Here is a 16,530-nt window from a genome sequence, read left to right as displayed (position 1 = left end):
TTTGTCCTAATCTTATGCCATGTTCATTTTCCTGAAAATGTTGGAATTAGGAGAAATGTTGTCATTTTCCTTGGAAGTTCTGCCAATGTTGACTTTTAATATTCCTACACACTGAGAGGTTTTCCTGATGGTCAATGTTGGGAGAAAGTTTTACTGTATATCCTAAGACTATTAGGACCCTGAGATTATTATGATACAGTGCTTCTCAAATATTTCTATCAAAATAGTTCTCATAACAGGTGAAAAGGACTGCTTACCTCCAGTTATCTGGAGGCATATTCAATGCAGTCTTGGTGAACAAAATATTTTTTTGAAATTATAAGTTTTTCATAAAAAGTGTGAAAATATTTTCTAACAATGCCATATCAGTGTAGCTTTAATATAAAAATATTTCAAACTCACCAGTGACTAAACTTGATGCTCCAAAAAGGAACACTGTATTTATTCTGAGAATAGATACACTTCTCCCTTATACACCACCAGTTAATTTTCTTCTAGAAGGTACTGTACATTAGTTTGAAAAGCCGGGTTCTGTGACAATCGTTAAACATGAAATATATTTTATTGCAATATCAAATAGTTATTTCTGAAATGAGAACAATCAAATTAATCTCAATTTCATAGAGGCATAACAACCCATTCAAAAAATACCTGAAATTGCAATTATTGATATAAAGTCCACATTAATTTAATACAATCTTTATGTGTTTTTATCCCATAACATAGGATAAAATGTAATGGTAAAATATGTCCAAGCACATGGGCTTTTCTAAGAATGACAACAACAAAATCAATGAATTCTATCAGTTATTGTTTTTGAAATGAATTTTTTAATTCATGAACAATAGCACAAATATATACAAACTATATATAAACATAATGTAAAATAATACTTCACAGATCACTTTACAATTATGTGAATTGTACAGTAATGATACAAATCAATCGGCAAGCAGAGCAAAATGAGATAGCCTAATGCCATTTTTCAAGGTAGACAGGGATATTTTTCCCAATAGGACATACTTTATATGCCCTCTATCCTTAAATTTTATTTAGTAACAGGATTAGGAAGTATACCATCAATACATGTGATTTATTTTCATGAGCTATAGACAAATATTTAAATGATGTGCTTTTTAAATTTGTAAGTAATTTATTATACATTTTAAATGCTCTGGTTATTTTACTCTTCAATCTGTCCTTTGATTTGAAGTCAGAATTAATTCTGAAAAACAAAACAGTGCAATTAGCTCAAAATTTTAACTTGTTTCTGCCACTTATTTTTGTCAATGAGCCATACATAGTTTGAAGTTTTCAAAAAGAATGGTGTCTAGAAGTTTAATTTATGTAATTGTTAGAATTTCAAGATTTTTTTTTAAAAAATGAATTTGAGACACAGCAGTGTGTAAAAAGATGTGAAAGAACTAGAGCTCTCCTAAGCTCCAACACTAATTCTGTATAATTTTACAAAAAAATTGACCTAAATTCTCACACCCATATCATGATTCAAGTTTTGTTTCCCTTCTAGAGCTTTGTTTCCCTTCTAGAACTAAAGTTCTATTTGTTGATGTACTCACACATTGTGGCATTGACAATTTTTCAGCAGCCTGATGACTTATATTACATTGTTTCAAGGAATTTAAATCATCAAAATAATTTCACAAAAGCATTTTTTGTCACTTTTAACTGCTTATTGAGAATTTCTTGACAGCTGAGTTCATCAAAAGTGACAACTAACAATTAATTGTGTTTTTCCTCATCACATCTTCAAAGTACTGACTACAACCCTCATTTAAGACCCCAGGAAACATCAGTTTTTTGTTTGTTTGTTTGTTTGTTTGTTTTTGTTATTTTTTTGTAGAAAACATAGAATTTGGAATTACTAAAAGCAGCATGGGTTAATATCTTGATATATACACTTAAAGGAATATGTGAAGGACTAAAGTCAACCCACTCAATAATGAAGAGTTAGATAGAACTTAATAGTAAGAGAAAAGTTCAGCCTATTCTGTATTATTACAAGTTTATTTCATTTACTAATGTCCATTGACAGACAATTTGTAAATTTTAAGATTTATTTTTCAAACATTAAAATGTAAATAGTAATTTCACCAAATACATAATGAGGGCATATCATTAAAATGCACACTTTGGTTTAGAATTTAATGATTTTGCTATGATGATGTTAGCTAATCTGGCATGATAAAATGGGTATCCTTTATGTGTTATTATTGAGGAACTAAAGATTCTGGTATTTGTTTTTTTGAGGAACTGTAGGCATTTTGCAGAGCCATATGCATTGCAACTAAAATATCTGCTGATGTGAAATATTAGTGATATCCACCTTTCTTTTGATTTAGAGTCTAGATTCAAAGACAAAAGGAAATTTGGAAATGATGTTACAAGTAAATTTCCACATAGTTCATCATAGCAAAAATATAGGAATAATATGATCATATAAAATCTAAAGATATTAACATCATTGTCAGCTATTAGGGTCTTTTGATGGGATGGCAGAATGACAGATTAAAAAAAAAAACAACAACAATTTGTTACCACAAGTGTTAATTCATGTGTTCTAAGTGGCTTCCTTCTTATGACCTATAGTTTTATTGAGAGATAGTGATTTATAAATGTAAATCTCCATTGTATTCAAAATCCCTGAGACAATGGCTTGATTTGTTTTGTCTCCTCTGCCTCTCCCGTCTTCATGCGCACACACACACACACACACACACACACTCACTCACAAATACACATAGGCATACACAGAATCTTAGAAACCAGCAGGGGTGCAACCAACATATCCATCTCAACATAATTCCTTTGTTTCTGTATTTGTATCAGTAATGAAGCTTAACTAAGAACAAATAAGAAAATTCCAATTTAAAAAGAGAGAAAGAAAACAATGAACAGTAAATGTAAAGATTACAAATATTAAAAGTAGTTTAGCAAAGAACATTTCTCTGTTTATCTTATTTACAAACTCCTACGTTTTTGCTGCTACTGTGTTTGCTGCTAGAAATAAAGATTCTACATGTCAGTAACATCTCTATAAAGCTGGAATAAAAAGAAATAAAGATTCTAGTTTTCCTTGCTCTCTCTTAAAATGTTGGAAATGCAGCCTTTTGAAATTATTTCTAGGAATTTTATTTCTCAGTAGCACAGAGAGGAGATCGACCTCTCTGTAGTTAAAAATTTCTTATAGAAATAATCAAATTCCAGAATTATAAAGATGTCACATTGAAAAGCAATAGATAAATATATCTCTGATGTTAGTCTTTTGTTACCTTTTGGTAAGTATCATTATAGACATTTCTTTATGCATCTATATATAGAGAAAGATGGCTATATACACATATTCATGCATGCATAGATGGATGGAAGAATCAATATTAGGGCAGAGTGTTGTCTTTTAGACAGTTTTCTTGCATCTAAGCTATGTGTCTCAAAAACACATAGGTTGCTGTAAGAGTGGGCTTGGTTTGGGTTGAGTGTAGCTCTAAAAATTTCAAAGGACATACGCATTATATTCTACAAAGCTGCCTGATTCCCGAGGTGAGACAATGCTGTAGCCCTTCCAGCCTTTCTGCTGGAAGATCTCTCTCTCTCTCTCTCTCTCTCTCTCTCTCTCTCTCTCTCTCTCTCTCTCTCTCTCTCTCTCTCTCTCATCTATCAGGGTTTATTCAGTGAGCAGTATCATGAGTTTCTGCTCACTTTCCCAATTACTAAACATGCCTAAAAAATGACGTGATCAGAGCCATTCATTCTAGTACCTTACTGTTACCATTAATATGTAGTACTGTCCATGCTCAATGTCTTTGCTCCACATTTTCCACAGCGATATACTCATAACTCGCCCACTTCCATCCCAATCAACTTCAAGATCGGAAGACATTTGTAAGAATTTGGAGGATTAATTCATTCACCTGCTTAACTCAGTGCAATATGTCTAGAGGAGGCCAAGTACAGTGGTTTGCTTTATTTGCAGTTTTGCTTTCTGTGATTTCAGTTACCCATACTTAACTAAGGTCCAAAAATATTGAGTGGAGAATTCCAGAAATAAACATTCATACGTTTTAAATTGCTGCGCCACTTTGAGTAGTGGGATGAAATCTCCCGAGGGTCAGCTCTGACACACCCAGCCCTTTGTTTAGCATATCCATGCTTTGTGTACTCCATGCCCATTAGTCACTTCCTAGTGGAGGGTTTCTGATCAACTGTCACAGTATTACAGTGTTCATGTTCATTAAGCCTAATTTTACTTAATAATGACACCAAAGCACAAGAGTAGTGATTCTTATAATTAAGATATGCCAAAGAGAAGCTATAAGTGCTTCCTTTAAATGAAAAGGTGAGTAGAGTACAACAGGATATTTTGAGAGACCAATTAACATAACTTTTATTATAGCATATTGCTATAATTGTTCTATTTTATTATTAGCTATAGTTAATCTCTTGTGCTTAATTTATAAATTAAGCTTTATTGTAGGTATGTCTACATAGGAGAAAAGCATAGTACACATGGGGTTCAGTACCATTCTTTGTTCCAGGCATCCACTGGGAGTCTTGAAATGAATGCCCTCTGGGTAAGGGTAGACTACTGTAAATTTCACCCAGAATCTTTCATTTCTTTCCTTGATAGCTACATTTTTCCCTTTTGAGAGTTCATTCATTTTTATCTTATTTATTTGCTGTGTACATATAGAGAATTTTTATTTTAACATATATATTTGTTCCCTTCATTGTGTTTTAAGAAAGGGACCACCTATAATTCTGTATTATTCTGTCCCACACACATCTGGTCCAAGTTTTAATATCAGATTACTTTTGCTTGCATACAAGTATGTGCACACACCAACAGAATATGTATGCAGGTTAAAGAGATAAAGTGTACTACTTGATAAATCCTATTTCAGACAATCATTAGATTAAAATTTTATGTTGTTCGAAAGGAAACATGCCCACTAAATTATAATTTATGCTTCCTCACCATTTTATAACTTATGTTATACATCCTTTCATCCGGTATTGGCAAGTTAATCACAATCTCACCATGCTTCACTAACTTTAACATTATTTCTGAAGTATTGTAACTTCTTCTGCTAATCCAGATCCTCTGTCCCAGCTCCAAGAATAACATGTAGCAAACCTTTGAGCATTCATTAACTAAATGTTATGCAATGAACTACTTTTTAACTTACAATTTCATTATTAAAAATAATTGCTGGACTTACTAAGTAAACACTGAAAAATAAGTTTGTAAAAGATAAATATTGGTCATGCGTCCTATTTGGGAGACCACCTCAGGGATACCGTGGATACCTGATCATGGCATTGTACACCAGAAGCTAAACATTAATGAATGCCAACTATAATTTTATATATATAATGTGATGGCTCAGTGCGAGGTCGGAGGGATAGTGGTTGGGGAGTGGGGGGTTCACAGTTGGAGGGATATAAATGATGAACGTCTAAGTATTACCTTGTCTTGTACACCTGAAACTAATAAATTAAATAAAAATAAATAAATAAAAAAAAGTAAATTGAAATTCCATGAGTGACAGCTGAAGGATAACAGTGGATGATACTACATTAAGGCTGGCAGCTGTCAAGGAATTTACTTTTTAGCTTTAATATTCAAGTGACATAGCAAAAGCTACATGTGCCTTATACCTATAACTATTTTATATGAATATCATTAAGACATATCAAACATGGCATTATAAAACTCTTTATCATAAAAATGTTACTGTCACTTGATTGAATTGATTTTTATTTTTCCTCCCCCTTTATATATATGCATATATATATATGTATACACACATATATACATATGTATATGTATATATGTGAGTATATATATTATGTGTACATGTGTATATATACACATATACATATACATATATATACGTATATATTTAAAATGGTCGAATACTTCAGTCTCTGTCTAGAGACTGATGTATCTGATGCTGTGTTCTCTACTTGTGTGCTCTTTGTATCAAAATACTAGTGTTTCTGTAATGTTAGGCACTTAAAACATTAATTAATGTGTTCTACCACCAGTTAAATATGGTGGAAAGTCACCACCTGCTGAAACTCATGCTTGAGTATATGCAACTGTCATTAGGAGATTAAAAAGCCAGAGTAGGCCTGCATTAAAGAAAAAAACAAGTGTTTAACTTTATTAAACCTGGTAGTTACCAAACTTTTGGAGTTGCTGATTTTGCATATTGCAGAACTATCTAGGAACTGGGATTCTCTGAGGATACCTAAGGTTCTGATGAAGGGTAGAGTTAGCTAAGTGAATGTGGGCTGATATAAGAGTTGTACTGACAGTCAAAATGTTTATTTAACCAGCGTTCTACCCAGCTGCACTGGCACTGACCAGCCAGAGGATACCCAAGCTGGAAAACGGGACCTGGATCCTAGAGATGGGTGCGGGAACACTTGCCTGGTGTTAACCACTTTCTTCTTGGATGTTTAGCAATCACCATAGATGTATTTGAATATTTTAATGGAAGAATGAGTGTATCTCTGAATGCCAACTTTGTATAAGACTAACCTGTCCTAAGGGACAAGTCTGAGAAAAGAAACAGAGGTCAAAGGAAATGTGTTGTCTTTTTTAGTAAATTTGTATTAAATTAAATGAGCTAAATTTTTTGGAATTGTGAAAATGCACTAATAAATCCCCTTATTTAAGGCAGATAGATGTAGAGGGCATAGACAGTCACTGTTTTTTAATTCTGATGTAACAAAGTCTCTTCTCATTCTGTCAAAGTGTCACTCCCTAATCTTTCTTTTCAAAGTTTCTAACTGATAACTAAGCAGGTTGCATTTATCTGGGATACAAAGTTCAAATTCTTAATCTGAGATCCTCCAGAAACTTATGCTGAGGCATAGATTTTGACACTAGAAGTTTTGCAGGGAGGTATAGGGAATTCTACAGGGGAGTGAGAAGTGATACAGTTAAGAGAAGGTAGTTAAAGTGTGTATTATTAAGTCAGTCAGGACAATAAGAAATGGCATCTTAATTCCTCTTAACACCTTACTCAGCATTATCTTTCTCAAGGGGTAGGTGTTCTGTGCTATTCATTTATAAGCCAACTTCTTGTTGGTGGGTGGGGGAGGCAGTCATTGATTGAGGGCTAACTCAGGGAAAGAGAGTGGTGTTAATTCAGTGCTTCTTGTGTCCTGTGAGTACAGGCAGATCCTTCTTCCAGTGTTCTGGGTAAACAAAAATATCCACAGACCCAGAAATGCAGAAACTAGCACCTGGAAAGGTCAGAGGCATATGGGTGGCCACTGCCAGCTTCTGTTTCTTTAGGGCTACTAGTTAGGCTGACCTAGGGTAGCCTGAACCATGTTTCATCTCTTCAGAAAGAGACAGACAATGACTCTTCCTTAATCAAATCACCTGTGAGAAATATCATGTTACCTAGCAAGAGTAGTGACCAAGGCTCAAAACAAGGAACTCAAGAGCATGGCAAAGAGATATTTCTGTGTACATATTTGTGTGACTTCTAAATGCTAGCTTTTAACAGCAACATCATTTGTCAGTAAGGGATTGATGAGCTATGAAATGTGTCCTCTCCACTTGATTATGGTGGTTGAATGAGTATCTGGCACCATGGTGCCAGAATGTTTAAAAATTCTGGAGGAGGGAGGCACCCAAACTGGTTAATGGATTTCCCACTTAGCTGAGATGCATTTACTTGAACTAAATGTATTTTGGGTTGAAAAATAAAGACGAAAGACTCATCACCCAGAATCGTTAAATGACACTTAAAAATCAATGATAAAAAGACAGTCCACTATAAAAATGGATGAGAATTGTATATGCTCTTCTCTAAGACAATAATTCAATGATCAAAAAACATTAATATATATAGCATTAGTATATAAGGAAATGCAAACTAAAATCATAATAAGGTATTACAACTGCACAGCCTTAAAAGGTTAACATTAAAATTAATCACAATATTAAGTCTTGCTGAAAATGTACAGAAATAAAAATTTTCATGCATGAGGCAATAAAAACATGTTGGTTTGCCTACCAAAATCTTGGCTAAAGCTAATTGTCCCAGTGTCCTTTTTAAAAGGGCCATTTTTTTTTGTTTTCATTTTAAAAGTATTGTAGTTTGGGCAATAAATTACATGGATAAATTATCTGAACTGTTGGTTGGAGTGGAAATTGGTATGACCACTCTTTAAAGTTTTTGTCTTTTCTATTGGTAATTATATATAGCTTATCCTCTTTCTTTTCTTTCCTTTTCTGTTCTTTTTCTTGCTTTCATTTCTCTTTTCTGTCTTTTCTCCGTGAAAGTTTTTATCCAAAGCCCTTACGTGAGAACAAGGAAGTTAACTCGCAAAAGTTGAGGGGAGTCTGTGGCCTAAAGTGGGGTATAAGAACCCATACAGGGAGGGGGGGAACCCAGGATGGTGAGTGCTCTGCCATGGAGTATTGAATCCCAAAGAGTATAAGAAGATTTCCATGCATGTGTTGTACTAGTGTGGAGTTTTGGAACCCGAGTGGGATGATGAGGGCATTTGGATAAGGTAAAGAGTGTCACTGGTAGTAGTCAATTGGTTATAATAAAGAGGTTTGATCATAAAACCAGATTATTAAGTATAGTTTGAGGAAGATTTCTCACTGTCACAGAAGGGAGTTAAAATATAGTTTGGGAAAAACACTAAAATAAACCCTGTGTTACTGGACTGCAACTGGAGTGAGCTCATGTTTGTCAGATCTGTAAAGAACTTAAATCCCTATCAACTGTTCAAGGAATAAATAAATTATGGTATACTCATAGGATAGAATACTGAACTGCAATAAAAATAACCAATTTGCGGCTACATGAAAAAATATAGATGAATCTCATCAAGGTATCTTTGAACGAGTTATGCTAGACACAAAAGAATACATGTAATGCAATTCTATTTATGTAACATTTAAAAGCAAGCAAAAATAATTGTGTTTAGGGGCGTATGTGCTGTTGGTAAAAACATTTTAAAACAAGGAAGGGATTGATGTTAAGTTCAGAATAGTGGCTGTCTTCAGAGAGACAATGTAATCATTGGAATAAGGAGTTGAGAGGGGTTTCTGAATTTCTGAGTTTCCTAACATAGGGGAAGGCTATGTGGGTGTTTGCATTCTAATAAATAATGGAGTTGTACCGTTGTTGCTTTATGTATTCATTTTATGTGTGCCATCTCAATTAAATCTCGGCTCAATGCTTGCTATAGAGATTTGAGGTTTAAACCTTATAAAGAAGGCTATGCTGTGCTAGATATGAGTCAAATAAATCTAGCAATTAAAATCCTATTATTGCTTTGTTTCCCAAATTTTATAATAAAAAAATCCATTTTTTTCTCAATTTGAAAGAAGGTACAAAAGTGAATGTTACATTACATTTTAAAATTTTAAATATATGTATAAATGTGTATATATATATGCAATTTAATATATTTAAAATATATAAATTAGTATATATATTTTATATATATATACTAAATTATATATATAATTTAGTATATATATAATTTAATATATATATTTAGTGTATACATATACACTAAATGTATATATAAATATATATATATTTGTATATAAATATATAAAGTATAAATATACAAGTATATAAATATATAAGTATATAAATATATATGTATATAAAATATGTATAAGTATATATGTTAAATATATATATAAATATATATCATATATAAGTATATAAATATAAATATATATACATATATATTTGTATACTATTGTTTGATTTTAAAGCTGAGCTAAAAATCTGAGCACATTTATGTGCTCAGATTTTTAGCTCAGCTTTAAAATCAAACAATAGTATACATATGCCTAATTGTATTTGAATAAAACTTATAATTTATTTGTGGTGTAATTTTTATCAAATGACTTACTTTTCCTACACTAATTTTCTTTACTTTGTTCTTCATCTTTATGTGGAATCTACACAAAATATTAGGGGGAGAAATCAAAGCAAGGATTTGATTTACAAAATTTAGATCAGTATTATTTAACACCAAAAATACCTTGGTGTTACCTGAATATATAATAAGAGATGTTATAATTGATTTAAATTTCTCCTCTGGCCTTCGAAGAATCAATAAGAATATGTAAAAACATAATTATAAGTATATTGAGACCAATGATAGTGTTAATCAACCGGACATTTATTTTTATTACCTGCTAGCACAAAATTACTATGAGTTAAAGTAACAGGGATATCACTAAATAGTAACAAAAATGCATTTGCATTAGAGGTACAGCTAGAAAATTTCTCTAAAATCATTCATATTCCACTAAGTTAACAACATATAAAGGCTTTATTTATGTAAAAAGAGACATTTTAAATGTGAAAGTGTTCATTGCAATGAGTATAATCTTTTTACATCCAAAATTTTGTCTATTTTTTCCATACATATAAATGTATGTATATAAAAGTTTATAAGTTTATCCCAGGTATTTCCACAGCATTAACTTGATATTTCTAGTTCTGGTCATGGTGGGTATTAAACTTAAATCCCTGCTGTAAGAAACTATAAAACTGGACAAAATATAATTTCTGGAATTGGACAATATTGGATAACATGAGACTGTGTTCCTTGAGAATAGGGAAACATTCATATGAGATGAGCTCTACATTTATCCAGGTTTTTTTTTTTTTTTTTTGCGTGGAGGCACATAGGAAACCATAGCACAGAGAAGTGGAGCTTAGAGAGTAGTGGTCTTAATGGATGGAAGAAACAGAAATTGGAGTTTGTGGCTGCTGAAGCTGATAGCATTTACAGAAGAGGCTAATGGAGAGGAAAGACCTGCATGGAAAATGAACCACATACGTTTTTATGGAGACTCCTTTAGGTCTTTGGCTAAATATAAAGCTTCACATACCCAACATGAGATTCTGCCAATCCTGGCAGAAAGAAGCAAATACTTGGGAATTGTGAGTTGAATGGAAATTCTGGAGATTAGATATTATTGGATGATGTTAGGTTTCTGGCTTACTACTGAAATAGAGAGAATTGATGGAAATCTCCAAAATTTCAGTTGGAACCTCAGGAAACCCACTTCTAAGGAACAAGAGTATAGGCTACTATAGACCCTTTCAGTCAAAGCTTAAAACCAAACTTTTTTAGGATCAGTATGAGCCACCATATGTTAACTGCCCTCTAGAACTAAATCCAATAATTACTAATAGAAAAGGCACAGTCTTAAAAACCACAGCAGTTATAATAACCAGCAAACAACAAAATATTTGTATATATTGAGAAGTAAGTAAGTGTGACTCATAGCCAGGAGATAAAAAGAATGGTCAATAGAAACAGAATCAGCTAGATAAATCTGTAACCTTGAAAACAGTTCAATAGAAATTGAAAACTAAAGCACAGAGTTTTTAAAAATGACCTTAAAAAACATAAATAGAACCTGATATTGTGGTAGACAATATCAAACAGTCCACCAAACACAATCTGAAGCTCATGGAATATATGAAAATGTAATTATAAATATATTGGGACTGGTGACAGTGTTGATCAATATGAAATTGATATTGTATTACCTATTAGCACAAAATTAATACAGGATAAAGTGACAAGGGTATCACTAAACAGTAGCAAAATGTAATCTGATGCTCTAAGAAGAGAAGAAAGATGAGAACACAAAAAAATATTTGAAGAAATAATGATTATTTTCCCCAAATTTGAGGAAAATATCAACACACAAATTTCAGAACAATAAATGCCAAGCCACAAATATATAAACATAACCACAAGTAAGAATATCACAATAACAGTTTCAAAACAAAGATAAAAAGATTGAAAGTAACTAGAGGAAAAAGATAGATTATGCATAGAACAGCAACAAAATGAAAGATTGTTGACCTGTTTTCAGAAAAATGTAAGCAAGAAGGCAATGAATGACATTTAAAAGGCTAAAAATGACAGCAAAAACAATAACAACAAAAAATAATTTTTCTAGAATCCTATCCACAATAAAAATATCTTTCAAAAGTGAAAGTGAAATAAAATATTTTCAGATTTAAAAAAAAGGAAAACTCCAAAATTTGTTCCCAATAAAATTATCTTACAAGAAATGCTCATGTAAGTTGATCATGCTAATGGAAAATGGTATCTATAGAAACTTGAATCTACATGAATAGTGAATACTGAATGAGGTAAATATATGGGAAAATGTAAGAGATCCCCCCTCTCATATCTTAATTTCTTCAAAATACAATTGTTTAGAGTAAAAATAATAACATTGCATTGTGAGGTTTATAGCATATGCAATATTAAATGTATACTCATACAAAGGACTGAGAAAGGTAAATGGAACATATTATAGTGAGGTTCTTACAATATATGTATAAATATATAATGGCAAGTCAAAGTAATAAAAAGGATGAACATTGTAGCCACTGGAGAACCACAGACAACACAAATACAGTAAAAAAAAGTATTGCTAAAAAAGCCAATAGAAGTATAATTCAATATTTAAAATATTTGATTAATATGAAAGAAAGGTATCATGATAAAAAAGAAAGTAGGAAAAAGATGAGCGACAGAGAGAACAATTTTAGCAAGATGATTGAATTTTGCTACCACGTTGTAAAATTACTACCACGACAGTAATTTTCAACTGAAAAACAGAGATTTTTCCAAATGAATACAAGTGCAAGACCCAACTGTGTGTTGTTTAAAGATATTCCCTGAAAAGGTTACAATTAAGATAATGTAAAAGACATGTCAAGAAAATAATAGTCATCAGAAAGCTGGAGTGCCTTTATTAATATCTGTTAAAATAGACTTTAATACAAGGAGTTCCAGAAGTAAACATAAAACTTTCATAAAGATTAAAGTTATATACATCAAAAAGTTATAACAGTCTTAAATGGGTTTGCTTCTACTACTGAGTCTCAAAATGAATAAGAGACACAGAAGAGTATGAAATGGAAGGAGAAATTGTCAAAAATGGAAAGAGAAGGAAGAAAAAGACACATATGCCTAGGAAAGTCTAGAGTTCAAGAAGAAATATGTGTTTTAATATGAACTTTCAAAGAAGACTTTGCCATCTCAGTGGAAATGAAGAAGAAAATGAACCGGAAAGTCATCATGAAAGAGGAAGGTGGTTAGAAAGAGAAATCTGAATTAGACAGTCCTGAAGTAAAACTAAAATGGAATATATCAGTGCACACATAAATATCAATATTTAGACATTTTTATTTAAATCTGTATTACAGACTGATATTTGACTTCAAATCTAGGACCTTGAAAATCATTTAACTATTTCAAAAGATTGTTTATTCTTTATTGAGTGTAAACACATTCAATAAATCTATGACAAGAATTAATACTATTATTGATATTTAGAATACAACAAATATTCATTAAGTATATGTAAACAGATATGTGAATATCTGTGTTATGTTTACATTAAAATTTGCAAGAGTAAGAAATCAAAAGTATAAAACACTTTTCATTGTATTTAGAGATAGGCATCATGTAAAATGTATACAACTAATGTAATTATTAGCTGTAAACAACAAAAAAAATCATCCTCACCTATTAACTAATTGCTATAGACTAACTGTATGTGTCCCCACAAAATTCATACTGAAACTTAATCCCTAATGTGATAGTATTTGGAGATGGAGCTTTTGGCGGTGATTAGGTCATGGGGGTGAAGCCCTCATGAATGGGATTAGAGCCATTATAAAAGAAACCCCAGAGAACTTCTTTACCCCTTCTCCCAAGTGCAGACACAGAGAGAAGATGACCGTATATGAACCAAGAAGAAGACTCTCACCAGACACCAAATCTGCTAGCACCCAACCTCCAGAGCTATGAAAAATAAATTTATGTTGTTTATAAGCCATGTAGTCTATGCTAGTACTGTATTATACAGCCCCACACAAACAGACTAAAGTAGAACTATTCACTGATGATTATAAAACATCAGAAAATATTTAATTTCCAATAACTAACTAACTAAAATAAAGATAAAAACAAAACACAACAAATTTTAAAAAAAAAGGCAATTTACAGACAGTATCATACAATAGTTGAACCATAGAGCCATTTTGCTTACTCAGAGAGAAATATATAGTAAAACAATCCTGAAAATCTTTAAGTAAAACAAAATATCTGTAACAAAAGAGTATAATTAGAAAACATGGTTACATGGTGTTGCTATTATATTGTCATGAACTCAATGCGTCCCATCAAAATTCATATGTGAAGCTCTAACCCTCAAAGTGATGGTGTTTGGAGGTGAGACAGTTGGAAGTAATAATGTTAGATGAAGTCATGAAGGTGGAGTTCCCCTAATGGGGTTAGTGTCCTTTATTAGAAGAAAAAGAGATTAGAGCCGTGCCTTCCCCCCTTTTCTACCCCTTCCTTCAGTGAGAAGGTAGCAGTCTGCAAGTCAGAAGAGTGTTCTCACCAGGAAGCAAATCAGCCTTGATCTTGAACATCCTAGCCTCAACAACTGACCTTCAAATCACAAAATTTTTAAATTATGCTACGTGAAAGAAATTGGACACAATGGTCACGTATTGTATTATTCCATTTATATAAAATGTCCAGAATAGGCAAATACAGAAAAATTGTAGTTACCTGAGGCTAGTGGGAGGGAGGAATGGGGAATAATGGCTAACAGGTAGGGGTTTTATTTTGTGGGTGATAAAAATGTTATATAATTACAAAGTGGTGATGGTTGTTCAACTTTGTAAGTGTACTAAAATCCACTGAGTTATACACATTAAAAGAGTGAATTTTACTGCGTGTAAATGGCATCTGAATAAGAAAAGAGTGAATGCTGGTTAGCATCAAACTTTATGCTACCATGATAGAGTTGAGATACAGCTAATGAATTTTGTATTTTATATAATTTGCATTTCTTGTGCCTGGTTTTTATAAGAAAACATATTTAATGTAATCATTGGCATCATTATTCTATAGTATTCTATATAAAGGGGCTATAAGAATTGACTCTGGGTGGTGAAGACACCCAAAAAGCTACTTCCAGGGGAAGTGCTCATTCATATGTTAATTGTAGCATTATTTACAGTAGCTGACATATGAAGGCAACCTGGGTATTTCTGAATGGTTGAATGGATAAATAAGAGGTGGTACATATATACAGTGGAATATTACTCAGCCATTAGAAAGAATGAAATCTTGCCATCTGCAACAACATGGATGGACCTAGAGGGTATTGTGCTGAGTGGAGTAAGTCAGACAGATAAAGACAAATGTCACGTGATTTCACTTATAAATGTAATCTAAGAACAAAATAAACTAGTGAAACAGAAACAAACAGATACAGAAAACATTTTTTTGGTTATCAGATGTGAGGGGGTTTGGGAGTGGGTGAAAAAGAGAAAGGATTAAGAAGTACAAATTGATTGTTATACAGTAGTCGTGGGGATGTGGGGTATAGCATAAGGGATATAGTCAATAATATTGTAATAACTATGTATGGTGTTAAATGGATAGTAGATTTATCAGGGTGATAGATGGGAGGGTGGTTGGGGGAAAGGTGGAAAAGGTGAAGGAATTAAGAAGTACAAATTGGTAGTTATAAAATAGTCATGGGGATATAAAGTAAAGAAAGCATAGGGAATATAATCAATAATATGGTAATAACAATGTATAGTGCCAGGTGGATACTAAACTTGTCAGGGGGATCACTTCTTAAATTACATAAATGTCTAACCACTAGGCTGTACACCTGAAACTAATATAAAGTAATATTGAATGTCAACACTAGTTAAAAATTTTTTAAAGGGGAGAAAAACAAAGCTGAATAAGAGGTCCAAATTTCCAGGTATAAAACAAGTCATGGAGATGTAATATACAGCATGGGGAATATAGTCAATAATATTGTGATAGTGTGATATGATGTCAGATAATTGCTTGACTTATCATGGTTCTTTAGCATAGGGAATATAACCAACAACATGGTAATAACTGTATATAGTGCCAGGTGCGTACTGTTGAGTAACTATGATGTACAACTAAGACTAATGTAATATTGTATGTTAGCTATATTTTAATAAAAATCTTTAAAAATATTAGGCATATTTATATACTCTAGTCAGAAATATGTGTGTATATATACTTATATATGGATATTTAAATATGAAATACTAAACTATTTTGAGATTCAAATTTAAATAATTTTGGCATCTTTTGAGAAAGCTGGAGTTCTGAATTATATTTATCAATATATAGTTTTTGGAATGCTTATCAGTGTTTCTAAAACATTTAATCATGTATGACATTAGTAATTTTGTGATGGCTGTATACCATCTATACAAGTATTTAATTAATAATTACCTTTGATTTTACTTGCATTTAAAGAGCACGATTGAATATGTTTAAAAAGGATATTTTCCGTCTGAAGAATAAATATAATGTCAGCATTGCTTGTAACTAAAATAACATAACCATGAAAGATCTTAACTATGAAATTTAAAACAATAAATAAAATGAAGTTTAGAA

This window comes from Rhinolophus hipposideros, assembly GCF_964194185.1.
Source record: "Rhinolophus hipposideros genome assembly, chromosome: 1".
NCBI classification, from domain to species: domain Eukaryota; kingdom Metazoa; phylum Chordata; class Mammalia; order Chiroptera; family Rhinolophidae; genus Rhinolophus; species Rhinolophus hipposideros.
The sequence above is the reverse complement of the archived record's forward strand: the minus strand, read 5'-3'. Positions refer to the sequence as shown.